This window comes from Phocoena sinus, chromosome 4, assembly GCF_008692025.1.
Source record: "Phocoena sinus isolate mPhoSin1 chromosome 4, mPhoSin1.pri, whole genome shotgun sequence".
NCBI lineage: Eukaryota > Metazoa > Chordata > Mammalia > Artiodactyla > Phocoenidae > Phocoena > Phocoena sinus.
In genome coordinates this window covers 74,590,750-74,605,299 of record NC_045766.1, presented here as the reverse complement: position 1 = coordinate 74,605,299, position 14,550 = coordinate 74,590,750, and the positions used below count along the sequence as shown (strand labels likewise).

The 14,550-nt window shown below is 47.2% G+C and overlaps 1 protein-coding gene across 1 annotated transcript in view; it reads left to right on the top strand.

The window, feature by feature from the left end:
• LOC116752734 (kalirin) overlaps positions 1–14,550 on the top strand; it is a 531,375-nt gene that overhangs the window by 515,956 nt on the left and 869 nt on the right. The gene's annotated exons all lie outside the window — the stretch shown is intronic.

Sequence of the window (14,550 nt, the reverse complement as noted above, 5' to 3'; positions counted from 1 at the left end):
TTTGGAAAAGTCATTTAACCTTTCTGAGTCAGTTTCATCTTAAAAATGAAGGTTGACTTAGATGACCCCTAAGGTCTCTTCTAACTCTCCCATTGTATCACCCAACCTCCAGAAAAGTCCTCTTCTACCCATGGCCCAAAGCCTAGACTCCTCCTTTCTCCTCTGACCCCCCCCCCCCTCCACAGCTACTGCAGGCTCCCCGGCCCCCTCACCCCTACCCAGCTGCTTATGCTTCACAAAGGACTGAGCAAACTGCAAGGGAACGCACGGCACAACCGCGTCAGGTTTGACCTTCCCCTCAGCCCTGCCAGGGCCTGAGACACTCATTTATGTGCCTTTGACAGATTACTGGAGCCTTGGCTTCTGTTTTATGTAAGCTCTGTGTTCCTTCCACATGCTTGTTTATTCGCTTTTTCTCAAGTCGGGCAGACTGAACCACTGAAAACAGTGATTCTCCAGTGTGAGGGGTGTCTCTGGACTGGCAGGATCAGCATCCCCTGGGAACTTTTAGAAATGCCAATTCTCAGAACCCACTCCAGACATTCTGGGCCAGAAACGCAGGGGGCGGGGGTGGCGGCGGGGGGGGGGGGGGGGCTGCGGTCTGTGTCTTAACAAGTCCCCAGGGAATTCTGATGCACTCGAGTATGACAGCCACTGACTTCTGAAGTCCAGGCTGGCAGCGGCCTTGAAGTCACTTGTTTTACATGGAAGAAACAGGCCCAGAGAGGGACAGACCCAGAGTTCTCTTAGTTCTGAGCTTCTTTTTGTCACTGGTCAGATAACCTGCATCAGGGTTTCCATGCAGACCTGCGCTAGGTGTTTATGGGCTGGGAAGAGGGAGGGACCTGGTTCTGTTGGGAGGAAGCGACAAGGGTCGCCACGGAGACCTGTTGATGCTATGGACTAATTACCTTGTGAAATGTTTTCCTTGCTGGAATTCCATCGGGTCCATCTCAAAAGCCTGACCTCCTCCTCTCCTCCACGAGGTGGCTCTAGCAGGTTGCATCACTGGTGCTGCCTGGCTCTGGTGCTGCAAGGGCCTCGCGGGGGGCGGGGCGGGGGTTCCATCCGGAGAATGGCAACTAAAACCTGATTCTCCTCCCTCCACACGCACCTGTGCTCCCCTCTATCGGCTCAGCCGCCACCCGCTTCTCCGCCTTTTCTCTGTGGCGGGAAGTTGTGTGGCATCTGTAATTGTAGGTGCAGCTCTCAGCCCTCTGAAGTAGCCCCTAGAGGATCTCGCGGGACCAGGCAAGGAAAAGCAGGGGGTCTCGGGAGTACGGTTCTGTTTGAAGTCTGACCGTGGGGAAAACGTGGGCACAAAGAGGTTAGAATTGAGCACCTGAAATGAAATAAGATATACAAAACACTTAGAGCAGTGCCTGACACTCAGTACATCCTAGGTGTCATGACAAGTTACAGTTTTTATATCACTTCCATAGATTATTCAGCAAAATGACTAAAAACTCCCATCTCCAGAGACAAAAGCGAGGACAGCGATTTATTTGCTGGGAAAAGCTAACTGGTCACTCATGTCCAAGTGTGGGGTGGTCCGTCAGGAAGGGCTTGGCTACGAGGGGAGACCAGAAGCTTCTTGCCCTAGGTCTGGCCTCCCTGGTGTCTGGCTGGGTGCATCCCTCCCTGGCCTGGCTCAGCTGGGGACGTGGGGGCATTCAGGGTAAGTCGTGCAGAGGGAGGCGAGTTAGCAGAGAGTTCATTGAAAATGGAGCTGAGGATGCGGGGTGCAAGCTAGAGGTCAGAGAAAACACAGGGAGTGTGTCACAGAACTTTCCAGCTGCCTCAGACGCCATCATGGCTTCTTACAAGCACGAGGAGGGGACTTGGAGAACCACTAGAGCGGGGCTCTCAGCCCTGGCCACCTAGCATCCCCTGGAAGCTTTACCACATGACAAGGCTCAGACCCCACCTACAACAAGTGGGGTCAGAATTTCTGGAGTGAGCCAGAGTTGTTTAAATGCTCCTCAGGTGAATCCAAGGGACAGCAGGGTTGAGAACCACTGCACTGGCCAGTTTCCTCTCTTGTAGGGGCACCTTCGGGCACAGGAAAGCAAGGTGACTTCCCCAAAGTCACAGGGGTAGTTGGTGGCAGAGCTGGAGGAGACCCAGGGCTCCCGCCTCCTTGCCCTGCACCACACACGCTGCCTGCTGGGCTTCCTGGAGGCCGGAGGCCCTTTCTCCAGTCTTTCCCTCCTGTGCTTTCTCAGGAGACAGTGGTTGCTTGTTTCCTCTTGATATGTCTGTGGCAGCACTCTTGGTGGAACTGTGTGACAAAGTAGAGCAGCCTGCCTTTCCTCTTATTTTAACGCCCCCCTGACATCGTAGAGCTTCTCCCCGGGGTTGGGCCCTGTGGACCTAGTCATTCCCTTCCTAATCCCCTCTCACCTTCTCAGCAGTAAGTGGCGAGGGCAGCACCTCCCAAGGGACAAAGATTTTGTAGCGGTGGTATCAATTCTGGGTGCATCTTAGAACCACCTGGAGGAGACTCAAAATTACTGATGCCTCACACACCACCCCAGACCAATTAATTCAGAGCCTCCAAGGGCCTGGGCATCAGTATTTTTTATGTTCCTTGGTAATTCTAATGGGCTGAGAGTCACGGCTTTAGGGGTTTGCCACCCCCCAAGTGTCAGGCTTAGGAGGGACTTAAAGATCCATTGGTAGGGGCAATATGCAGTTATATAAAGAACTCCTACAGTTCAACAACAAAAAAAACAATTAGATTTTAAAATGGACGAAGGACCTGAATACACATTTCTCCAAAGAAGGTATACAAATGGCCAATAAGCCCATGAAAAGATGGGCAACATCACTGATCATGAGGGAACTGCAGGTCAGTATGGCAATGAGAAACCACTTAATACCCATCAGGAAGGCTATTTTTTTTTCACAAACCATAGAAAATAACAGGTGTTAGTGAGGATGTAAAGAAATTGGAACCCTTGTGCCCTGCTGGTGGAAAAGTAAAATGGTGAATTGCTATGGAAAACAGTATGGGGTTCCTCAAAAAATTAACCATAGAATTACCATATGATCCAGCAATTCCACTGCTGGGTGTATACCCCAAAGAATTGAAAGCAGGGACTCAGAGAGGTATTGTTTGTACACCCATGTTCATAGCAAAGGTAGAAGCAACCCAAGTGTCCAAGGGATGCATGGGTAAACAAAATGTGGTATATACATATAATGGAATATTATATAGTCTTAAAAAGGAAGGAAAATCTGACACATGCTACAACATGGATGAACTTTGAAGATATTATGCTAGGTGAAATAAGCCAGACACAAGAGGACAAATAGTGTATGATTCCACTATGTGAGGTAACTACAGCAGTCAAATTCATAGAAAGTGGAATAGTGGTTGCCAGGGGCTGGGGGAAGGGAAGGAATGTGGAGTTAGTGTTTAACGGGTACAGATTTTCAGTTTTGCAAGACGAAAAAAGTTTTGGAGATGGATGATGGTGATGGTAATACAACATTGTGAATGTACTTAATGCCACTGAACTGTACCCTTAAAAATGTTTTTTTTTAAAAAAGCATTGGTCCTGGGTACTTCTGCCCCAGGTTCCAAAAAACAGTCTAGGTTCTTCTCCACCCAGCTCTATAGGATACCTGTGTTCCTTTCCTTTTCCTGTACAGTTTTTGCCCTGGCTCCAGCCGAGCACCTGGAGAAGCTATAAGGAAACGCCTGTTTGCTTAGCCAAACTAAACCAGGGCCAGGTGAGCCCTGGGGCAGATGTCCTGGAGGAGAGGGCCAGTGCCCATGGTGACCCCGGCTTGTTTACAGGGAGTTCTGTCTTATGGGGTCTCCTGATGCCTTCTCCCGTCATCACCTAGACGGCCTTAGGAACAGCTTACCCAGGCTGGGGAAGGTGTGAAGGTACGGAGCAGTGGAGAACAATGGGCTCTGGAGGCATGTACCGCCAACAGCCTGAAGATGCTAGGCAAGTCTGTGATGCTGTGGACTTATATTAAGTGTGACGTCAACTCGTAAAAATACCTGACGTTTATGGAGTCTTACTACGGGCCAGGTTCTGCGTTCATGCTTTAATGTTTTCCTCATTTTACAGACAAGGAAACCAGGTCTTAGAAAGATCAGGTAACTTGCCCATAGCTTACTAGTGGTAGATCTAGATTTGAACTCAGGTCTGTCCATTCCCCAAGGTCTCTCTTCACAATGCTCTATGACCTCCCAAGTCTGAAGGCGTTTGAGACAGCTACTTTAGTTTGTTATCCTTCACTCTGACTCTACTCCCTTAGATTTAACCAGTCTAGCTGGGTGAAGGTTGAGAGAGCGTGAGCCCCGTACACACGGAAGCACATACTGCCTTCCCACTCTCTCTCTCCCCTCTGGCCTCCTGTGCTCCCTTCCCTACGGGCAGTAGCGGCAGACAGATTTCATCCTGTGTGTGCTTTGCCCGCTAGAAAAAGCCTGGTGTCCCTGGCTGGAGCGGACAATGGCCCCGAGCAGCACTCTGGCTAGCAGGCTGAATGGGGTCCAGCTCTGCTAGGGGCCAGCCAACCACTGGAGCTGGTCCAGCCTGTCCAGCAGATTCACTGCAGGATGGGAACCCCCTGCACTTTCTGCTTCCAGGGGCCAGAATGTGCCTTTCCTATCTGCTCTGCTATCGAATGCAGACACTTACAGGCTCCTCCTGTCTACCGACTCTGGGGGGTCTACTACAAGTCTCTCTTGCTTTTCAGTGTAATTCTGCATTAGGAGCAACTAGTCAACAACTAAACTCTCACAGTTTTCGTTTACTCCGTAATGCCACCCATGGGGCTGTACCACGGGAAGCTGAGAAAACAAATTGAAGGATGAATAGTCCCCAAACATTGCCTTTCAAGAATGAAGTGACGTGTTAAAACTACAGCTTGCTGGTCTCCACTCCTACTCCATTTGCAGAGGACCACATCTGTAATTGACCAGCTGTGAGGCAGCCACTTTGAAATCCAGGACTCACCCCCCACCCCATAGGACAAAATTATATGTGAAAGTGTGATGGATGAGGATGGGAATAAGTTTCCATGCTAGCCTACAAAATTTTATTTAAGAGTAACATAACTGAATATAGTATGTTTGCAATGAAAAATAGTGGTAAGGTTGTTTTTAAAAGTCACTATTGAATAAGAATAACTAAAACCAAAAATTAATACATTTGAATGAGAAATGTAATTAACTTGAGGGCTGACACTTCTTGAAGAAAAGTGTGTTTTAAGATAGATGGAGATGTATTTGTAGAGACTCTAAAAGGAGCTCCTAGTCATTTTTCAGAATTATAACAGGTTAGAATTTAAAATTTTTCTTTTTATAATTGAGTAGAAGTGGTCCTTGATTAGATTTCATTTTACTTCAGAACATTGAATTTTATGGGCTCTTAGAATCGTAGAATTGAAAAGCACCCTGAAAGTCTTCTGGTTCACTCTCTCCCCTAATATAGGACCCCCTCTTAAAATGTCTCTGTTGGGGGCTTCCTTGGTGGCGCAGTGGTTGAGAGTCCACCTGCCAATGCAGGGGACACAGGTTCGTGCCCCGGTCCGGGAAGATCCCACATGCCGCGGAGCGGCTGGGCCCGTAAGCCATAGCCGCTGAGCCTGCGCGTCCGGAGCCTGTGCTCCGCAGTGAGAGAGGCCACAACGGTGAGAGGTCCGCGTACCGCAAAAAAAAAAAAGTCTCTGTTGGGTGGTCAGCCAAGCATTACTTGAGCACTCCCAGGGATGGGGAGCTCATTACTTATAGAGGAAGCCTGTTGTATTTTGGTACAATTCTAATGGTTGGAAAATTCCTCTTACTCAGTGCTGAAATCCAGGTCCTTTCTGTTCATTCTCCTCCTATGCCCTCCTCCCCAGCCCCCCACTTGAAACCCGCCAGCCCTAATTCTCATTCTCCAGCCCCTTCTGATCTTCATCTAGAACAAAGTAATTTGATTTGCATCTAAAATGATAGACCCTTCTTTCCTTGGGGAGAATTTCATTAGAGCCTATCAATTTCTCCATACATCTTTTATTAAATCCTTAGAGCAGAAAAAAACATTATGGATTAAATTCAACAATCCTAGACTGTTTAAGGTGATTATTTGTGTGTGTGGTTTTTTATTGAAGTATAGTTGATTTACAGTGTTGTGTTAGTTTCAGGTATACATATTCTTTTCCAGATTCTTTTCCATTATAGGTTATTACAAGATACTGAATACAGTTTTCTGTGCTATACAGGATCCTTGTCATTTATCTAATTTATATATAGAAGTGTATCTGTTAATCCCAAACTCCTAATTTATCCCTTCCCCACCCCCTTTCCCCCTTGGTAACCATAAGTTTGTTTTCTATGTATGTGAGTCTGTTTCTGTTTCATTAGTAAGTTCATTTGTGTCATATTTTAGATTCCACATGTAAGGGACATCATATGGCATTTGTCTTTCTCTGTCTTACTTCACTTAGTATGATAATCTCTGTGTCCATCCATGTTGCTGCAAATGGCATTATTTCATTCCTTTTATGGCTGAGTAGTATTCCACTGTATGTATGTGTATGTGTGTGTGTGTGTGTGTGTGTGTGTGTGTGTGTGTGTGTATATATATATATATATATACCACATCTTCTTTATCCATTCATCCGTCAATGGACCGTTAGTTTGCTTCCATGTCTTGGCTGTTGTGAATAGTGCTGCTATGGACATTGGGGTGCATGTATCTTATCAAATTAGAGTTTTCGTCTTTTCCAGATATACGCCCAGGAGTGGGATTGCTGGATCATATGATAACTCTGTGTTTAGTTTTTAAAGGAACCTCCATACTGTTTACCCCTGCACATCGGTGCCTCGGTCTCTCACACACCTCTGATCTCATCTCCTTTTCTCTGGGCTCAGGCTTAGTGGTAACTGCCTTCCACTCTGAGGCTCTCAATGGGCTGGTCCTTTTTCCTGGTTATTCCCTGCCGTCATTCATATTGTTACTTGTTCTAAAGTAGCATTTTTTTAACCTTTTATCCATATCCTCCTGATTTACCTCTAGAATCCCTTCCAGTTCTAAAACGTCTGCTTTTTTTCTCTCCACATCAGGAGAGGATCACTTTAGCAACCTAAAGTGATTAGCCTAAGTATCCTATGTTTAATCCATCCAGGCATAGCATAAATATCCTCATTTTGAGGTCCAATTTATTAGGTTGAACCACATGAAATTGCCATTTTTGTAGTCAAAACTGGTTGAAAGTCAGCAATTTTAAATGGTTCAATCTAATACGTTATTACAATCAGCCTATCTTTTTCATAGACGTGTACTTGCAAATCTTTGAGAAAACAGGGGAGGGCTTTGTACTCAGGGTGTCAGATGGGCCAGGAAGAGGACAGGGTGTGGAATGAGTAGAAACTCACTTCATCTTGGTTTCTGCATTTATAAGGGAAGCTGATAAAAATTACCCATCTCTCAGAGCTGCTGGGAAGCTCAGAGGAGGCAACGTTAAGGAAAAGTGATTTTAAACTGCGAAGTTGGTCTTTTTGTTATGTGTGCAGGCTAATTGTTTAGAAAAAAACAAAAGCGACCCTGCTATGCACAAGGCTTTACCATGGTATGTGGTAGACCATACAATGACATGATGAGAGGTGTGGAGTAACTAAGAGTCTCGGGGTAGAAAATCTGGGGGGTCTGAATCCTGGCTCAGATACTGACTAGTTGATAACCTTGGACAAGATACTTAAAATCTATAAAATGGGCAATAATGCCCACTTCCCTTGAGTTAGACTTCTAGCCTATGCTTACCACCCTAGAGGCAGTCAATGAATGTTAATTTCCCTGCCTGCCCTTTGTTCTAGTTCTGATACCTCTGTAGGGAGGTGTCTAGAGTATTTCCAGCCTGAATCTTCTCCAGGGGTCAAGGGGTCAAGGTTCTGTTTCTAGTTCCATCCATAGGTTTTGCAAAGGCCTGACATTGTCTCTACTCTGCACCCTCCCCTCTCTCTCAGTTTCCATTCCTGGCCTACTCTGGGCCCTTTCTGCAGTCTACCAACAGCAGGTCCATCTGGCTCTATGATTTCCCAAGAAATAATGGTTTACTCCTCTTTTCTAACTTTCTTTTGTCTTCTACCCAGTGGGTAGAGATTATATACGACATATTTAAGCTGAAAATTCAACTTATTCCCTGGCTTGTACCTCTCAATGCACTGTTCTTTCAGTGATTAACTCTGGTTGTTAAAGGTAACATTCCGACCACACCATAGAGATGGGCCAACCTATGTGAGGAGGGCTGTGCTCAGATGTTGAATGTCGGGCTGGGCATGAAGGTGTCCTTCGTTAATTCAAAGAGGAGAAGGGCATAGGGCAGTTTTGTAAAAACTGCCTTATTTTATTTTTAACTGAATTTCTTCCACTTACCTGTCTATGTTAGGATGGGCCAGAGATGGCTCAATAGTTATTGACCAACTGGAAGCCCTCCCAGGACAGTTTCAGGAAGAGGGAGATATAGGTGCCATTCAGTCCACACTCTTCCCTCCTTTGTTTCCATTTAAAACTAAGGGAGCAACAAAGACAATTAGAAATTGCCCCAAGACTACTTTGTTCTGGGTGAGATGTCCTACCTAAGACCAGCTACCATCTTTCTGATACTATTTAGGACATCAAAGGGCTTGGAATCAAGGCCTCAAATAGGAAAATGTCAGACCAGGCCACATCCTCCTTTAAGTACACCCCAGTGCAGTGCTGCCTCCAGGAAGGACTGGCGCAGGAGGAGATGTTGCATTATCAAGAGAAGGAACTGATGTCTCTGGGGCCCCCTGCAGAGATCCTGCCCCTCTCCTTTTTGCAGCTGGCCTGCTGAGACTTAGCTCATGCCAGACACCTGTTTCAACAGCACTTTCATGCCTCCTGGTGTCCACTGTACATCTGTGAAATGTGCGTGAGGATGATGCCTCTTATCATCCAGAGCGGAGGGAGGGTGAGGCTTGAATAGCGTCTTTGCTCCTTGGAGCCTCGTGAGCAAGCTCAGAGCTGGTGGAGCTCAGAGCTAAACTGAGAGCCTCGGATTCAACTAGAGAGGAGAGGTTGCCACTGATGGTGCTTGCCTAGGAGAAGCTGGGGATAGATGACGGAGAGGAGGTCACTCCAGAAAACAGAACTTTCCCCAAAGGGAAGTTGATGCAGTTTTGTCTTGCTAGAGCTAGCTAAGCTGAAACCACTTTCCCCACAAAAGAGCAGGGGACCCAGAAATGACATGCACTGGATGTGGCTTGGGAAGCAGAGAAGGAGCGACAGTGGTCTCGTAGCTGGGGGTGTGCCCACCCTATCTGCTTAGGGAAGGTCACAGGTGAGAGGATCGTAAAGGTCGTGAGGAACAGCCCTTGCGGGCCTCGGCCTCAGGAGCTCTCAGCGGCGGGATTCTGATGCTGCTTGGCCAGCCAGTGTCAGGATCCTCCTCAGGCCACCTCAGTGCCTTCCCCTGTGTCACTCAGACCTTGAAAACAGCTACCCCTCCTCCAGGACCCTTGTAGGATTGCAACTGCAGTCTGAACCCAAACTCTGCAGCATGTATGAGGAGTGCTTCCGTTTGCAAGTCTCGCCATGTTTCATACCAGCTCCCTGCCCGCCAGCAGCAGAGAGGCTGTCCACTCATGGACCAGCCTGCTCCTTTTCTTGTACTTGCCTTTGGGATAGGACTGGGCTGCCTAGTTTCCCCACCATTGTCCCCCAGCCCCAGCCAGGAACACTGATTCTGATACCACATCCACTTGCCTTACTCTCCACAAGGCCCTGAAGGCCACAGGAGGTATGGGTGCCTACTTTTGTACACAGGTGGGCACGTAGATAATTACCATTGCTGGCTCCCGTATGCAGTGGGAGGCCAGAGCTCAGCTCAAACAGTCCATAGCCCCTGTCTCACTTCAAGTAATAACAAAGTCCCTTCTGTGGCTGCAAGGAGGCTCCTGCAGAACCCGCCCCAGAGCCTGTTCTCTGATTTCATCTCCTCTGTCTTAGTTTCCTTCTGCTGCTATAACAAATTACCACAGACTTAGTGGCTTCAAACAACACACGTTTATTCTCTTATAGTTGTGTAGGTTAGAAGTCCAACATGGGCTCTAGGGGAGAGGCTGTTTCCTCACCATTTCCAGCTTCTAGAGGCCAGCTGCATTCCTCAGCCCATGGCCCCTTCCTCCATCTTCAAAGCCAGCAACGTTGCATCCCTCTGGTCCTTCTTCCAAAGTCACATCTCCTTCTGACAACAGTGGGAAAGGTTCTCTGCTCTTAAGGACTCGTTTGATTACATTGTGCTCACCTGGATAATCCAGGATACCCTCTCCCCATCCCAAGGTCCTTAATCACATCTGCAAAGTCCCCTTTGCTGTGTAAGGTGACATATTTACAGTTTCTGAGGATTAGGGTGCGGACATCCTTGTGGATGTTTTTTCCTACCAAATCCTACCACCTCCTGACCAGCCTGCCTGACTGAACGCTTCCCCAGATGAGCCAGACACTCTGCTAGGCAGCACCCACCCCTTCTGTTCCCTCTGCCTGGAACGCTCCAGGTCCTCAGATACCTGGACGGCTGTCACCACAGTTCCTTCACATCTCTGCTTGAATGTCACCTGATTAGAGAGGTCTTCCCTCACTCCCACCCTCTTCCATCCCACTGTGTACCCCTTTTCCTGTTTTATTCTTCCTCATTGCAATTATGGCACTACATGACATATTTATTAACGTTTGTTGTCTATTCCCCATACTGCAACCCCCCAGATTTCCTGTACAAGTGCAGGGATTTTGTCTATTTTGTTCATTACTCTGTCCCTGGTATCAAGAACAGTAGCTGGCATAAAAGAAGTTACTGTAAATATTTATAGGAAGGAAGGGAGAGAGGGAAGAAAAGGAAGGAAGGAGGAAGGGAGGGGAAGAGAAAGGACCATGAATCAGGGACCCCTGAGAGAGTTCATGTGTGAAGGGCGAGGCTCAGTGTGTCCTCCATCCCCTGAGAACTGTAGAGGAAACCGGCCAAAGCTTTATCAGGGGAGCCTGAGGATGGGGATATAGGGAATGATGTTCTGATGCTAGGAGTTCTGAGTGAGAATGTCTTTGAAATCCTGCTTCCTGGGAAATCTTCTCTGGGGACACATGGGTTAAGCACCTCTCCTTTATCTGGAACGGTTGAAAACTCAGAAATATAAGGATGGGCAGTGTCTTCCACGTTCCCTCCTATTAATGAAAGCTTCCTTAAATTGACCTGAGTTACATCAAGGCAAAATCCACTTTGCATTTAATGTGTCAGAGACCTCTTCATTGCACCCATGAATCTACATGCTGCTGCAGCTGCTATTTCTGCCTGTGGGAGGGGAGGGGGCATTGACAGTTGGAATGAAAATAGCATCCCTCATAGTGGACACTTAGCAACGGCAAGCCTTCCCAAATTGGAACTCAGAGTGATAGACGGGCACTTCTTACTGTCCGAGTTTGGGAACACTTTGACCTACTTAGAAGTGAACGTTTTTGGAAGTAGATAAACCTGGAGTGGTTTGTTTTTAGCAACTCCAGCTGCAGTCATCTCTCACTTTGATAAATAGCTTGTCTCCTCCTGAGCTCGGATCTCCAGGAACCCGTCCTGGCTGCCCGCAGATCCACCCCAGAAAAGCATGAGCACTGGTTGTTCTGGGGGAGACACCCGGGTCCTTTGTGAAACCCCACAGCCTTTTCAGCATCGCCTGGACTACCCTTTCCTGGGGCTTGGTTCAGTTCAGAGGGTGATCAGGCATGCTTCCTTCCTGAAAAACAGAAGGCGAGCCGAGGCTAAGCTTTTTGCGCATAAGTGAGACAGCCAGAAGGAGGCAGACACTTGTCAGCTGGGCAGGCAGAGGGGGAGCGAGGGACACCTTTACAGGGCATAGTTGAAGACAGATTGGACGAGCTCAGTGGTGGTTTAGTCCTTGGAGTCTGGGAGCTGTCGCTAGGTGGATGGAGGCACCCACGGGGCCAGCAGGTGTGCAGTGGTTAGACCACACTAAACAGGTGTAGTTAGGAGAAGAGATTACTATGCATAATGCTGGCAGTCATGCTTTCCTGTAGACGTTACTATTAACATAACACATATAACCTGGGAATGGTTGTCCACATGGACGTTATACAATTTTGAAAGACGTATTTGGAGTTCTAATTAAATACAGAAGCAATGTACAAATTGCACCTCCTTTCTTTTAATAAGTGTTTCTGGTCACTGATAATCATTATTCCTCACACAAGGATGAAACCTCTACTTTATGTCCAGTCTTGGTCTGCCTCCAGTTTCCCTTTTCTGCCACAGAAAAATTGAACCAACTGCTTTCCTAGAACTCACCTTGTTCTTGTCTTTGCTCAGGGAACAGTCTTATTCAATTTCTGTTTCTCATATAATTTTCCCGTTATAAATTCCCATATACAGGTTAACCTAGTGACTTGCAGATAGTAGGTATTCAAAAACCAACTCTTTGTTGTATAAATGATCAGTACTTGAAAAGAACCTCAGAGTTTTAAGCCACAGTCAGAAATGGAGGCCAGGACAGGATAATATGGGGAAAATTATGAACCACCCTGGTATCAGGCAGTTCACAGGCCAGAAATCTACACAGGGAAGATGAGGGTTAAGGAGCATGCGGTTAGTAACTAGAGAGTGTCGCGGGTCGTGGGAGGATGTCAGAGTCTGGGAAAGTGAAAACATTTGAATCCAGATGCTCCCTAAACTCTGTAGGTACCACACAGGAAGTAATCCCAGAGTCCCAAGGTCCATGGTCCTTTGCCCTGACTTCTTACTGAAATCACGTGCAGAGCTTTTTACAAACTCTAGATGGGAATCTGGATCAGAATCTGGGAGTGGGTGCTGGAAGAGAGATGTACTACTGGAGGAAAAGGCAGGTAAGTGACCGGTTGGGGTGGAGCTGCCCACAGTCCCCAGAAACCACGCCCACAGCCCTCACCTGGCATATTCTGGAGAAGGCGTGTACTGTACTTGTCGCTGTAGGAAGGTTCTCACAGGAATCTCTAGGCCTGAGTTGGGGCATAGTTGCTATTGCCTTCTCTCTCTGGGCTGAGCTCTCAATAAGAAATCTGGATAAATGTGATTTTGGAAAACTCAGTTCCTGCAAATCTGAGGAGCATAAGTCTAAAGGACAAAATTGGACACATGTCTGTTGGTGAAAAGGGCAGATGCCTGAGGTCATGGTCCAGCGTTCCTGAAGCCTGTGGCTAACTTGGGGGGAGAGGGCAGACCCACTAGTCCCTGGTACCAAGCCCAGCATTGTGGTATACCGGGCCCAGTATGTGTGCAGGCTGAGACCAGCAGGAATTCTTTGGGGTTCACTGTTGTGGGAAATGGAGATGAGATAAAATCGACACATCAGTAGGCAGAGAGCCTAATTCATGTAAGGTAGACTTTGATCGGAAGCATAACTGAAGACAAACTGCCAAAAATAAGAATAAGATTGAACCATCTGTTTGGAAATTAGGAACACTCCAAAGATATTGCTGTAGCTCAGAGGTTCTTAACCTGAACTTTGGGAGTAGGTGGAGTGGAGTCTGAAAACCTTGAGATTATAGAGGTTCAACTGCCTTATACAAAAGAAGATGTTTACTTGGGGGGCTCAGATAAGGTCCAGGGATAGATAAGACTTTGGAGGAAAAGCGTATTCAGGTGATGGCATCAAACCTCACACACAACCCGCTACCTCGCTCTCATTTCATCTCTTTCCTCCATGTTGGCTTTATTCTCAGGCAGCTTCTGCTTATGTAGTTATGGCAGGAGGGCCTCCATCTGCTTTACATTAACATTCCACCAACTTAGAAATCTTCTGGGAAGGGATTGCTGCTTTCCCAGTAGTTCTTGCTAAGGTCTTCCGATTTATTATCATTGGCTGAAATGGAGTCATGTGCTAAATCTGAACCAGTCCCTGTGGCTGGCTGGCCGAGCCCGGGTCATGGGCCCATCCTTAGAGTGGAGGGTGGACAGAGGGAGGAAGTCAACTACATCCACAGACATGGTCTGAGAATGGAGGAGAGCTGGTTCCTCAAAGAAAAATCAAGGTGCTATTACAGAAAGAAGGGGGTGTAGATTACAAACAGATGGGAGAGACTTTGCTAACTAATGGTTCTCAAAGTGTGGCCCCTGCACCAACAACATCAACGTCACCTGGAAACTTGTAGCAATGCAAATCCTCAGGCCCCACCCCAGACCTACTTAATCAGAAGGTCTGGGAGCGGGCCCAGTAATCTGTGTTTGAACTCACTATCCAGGTATTTCTGATGCGCACTCAAGTTTGAGAACCAGCACACCACACCACCAATGGTTCTCAAACTGTGCTGCATCTTACAAACACCTGAGGCGCTTTAAAAAAATACTGATGCCCAGCCTCACCCAAAGGGGAATTAATCTGAATCTTGAGAGGGTTGGAGGGAGGAAGACCCAGGCATCAATGGTTCTTCAACTTTGGTTCCACCCTGGAGTCACCTGGAGAACCTTAAAAAAAAAAATTCTAATACCTAGAATTTAGAAAATCTTCCCTGATGATTCTATTAAGCATCTGTGTTTAAAAAC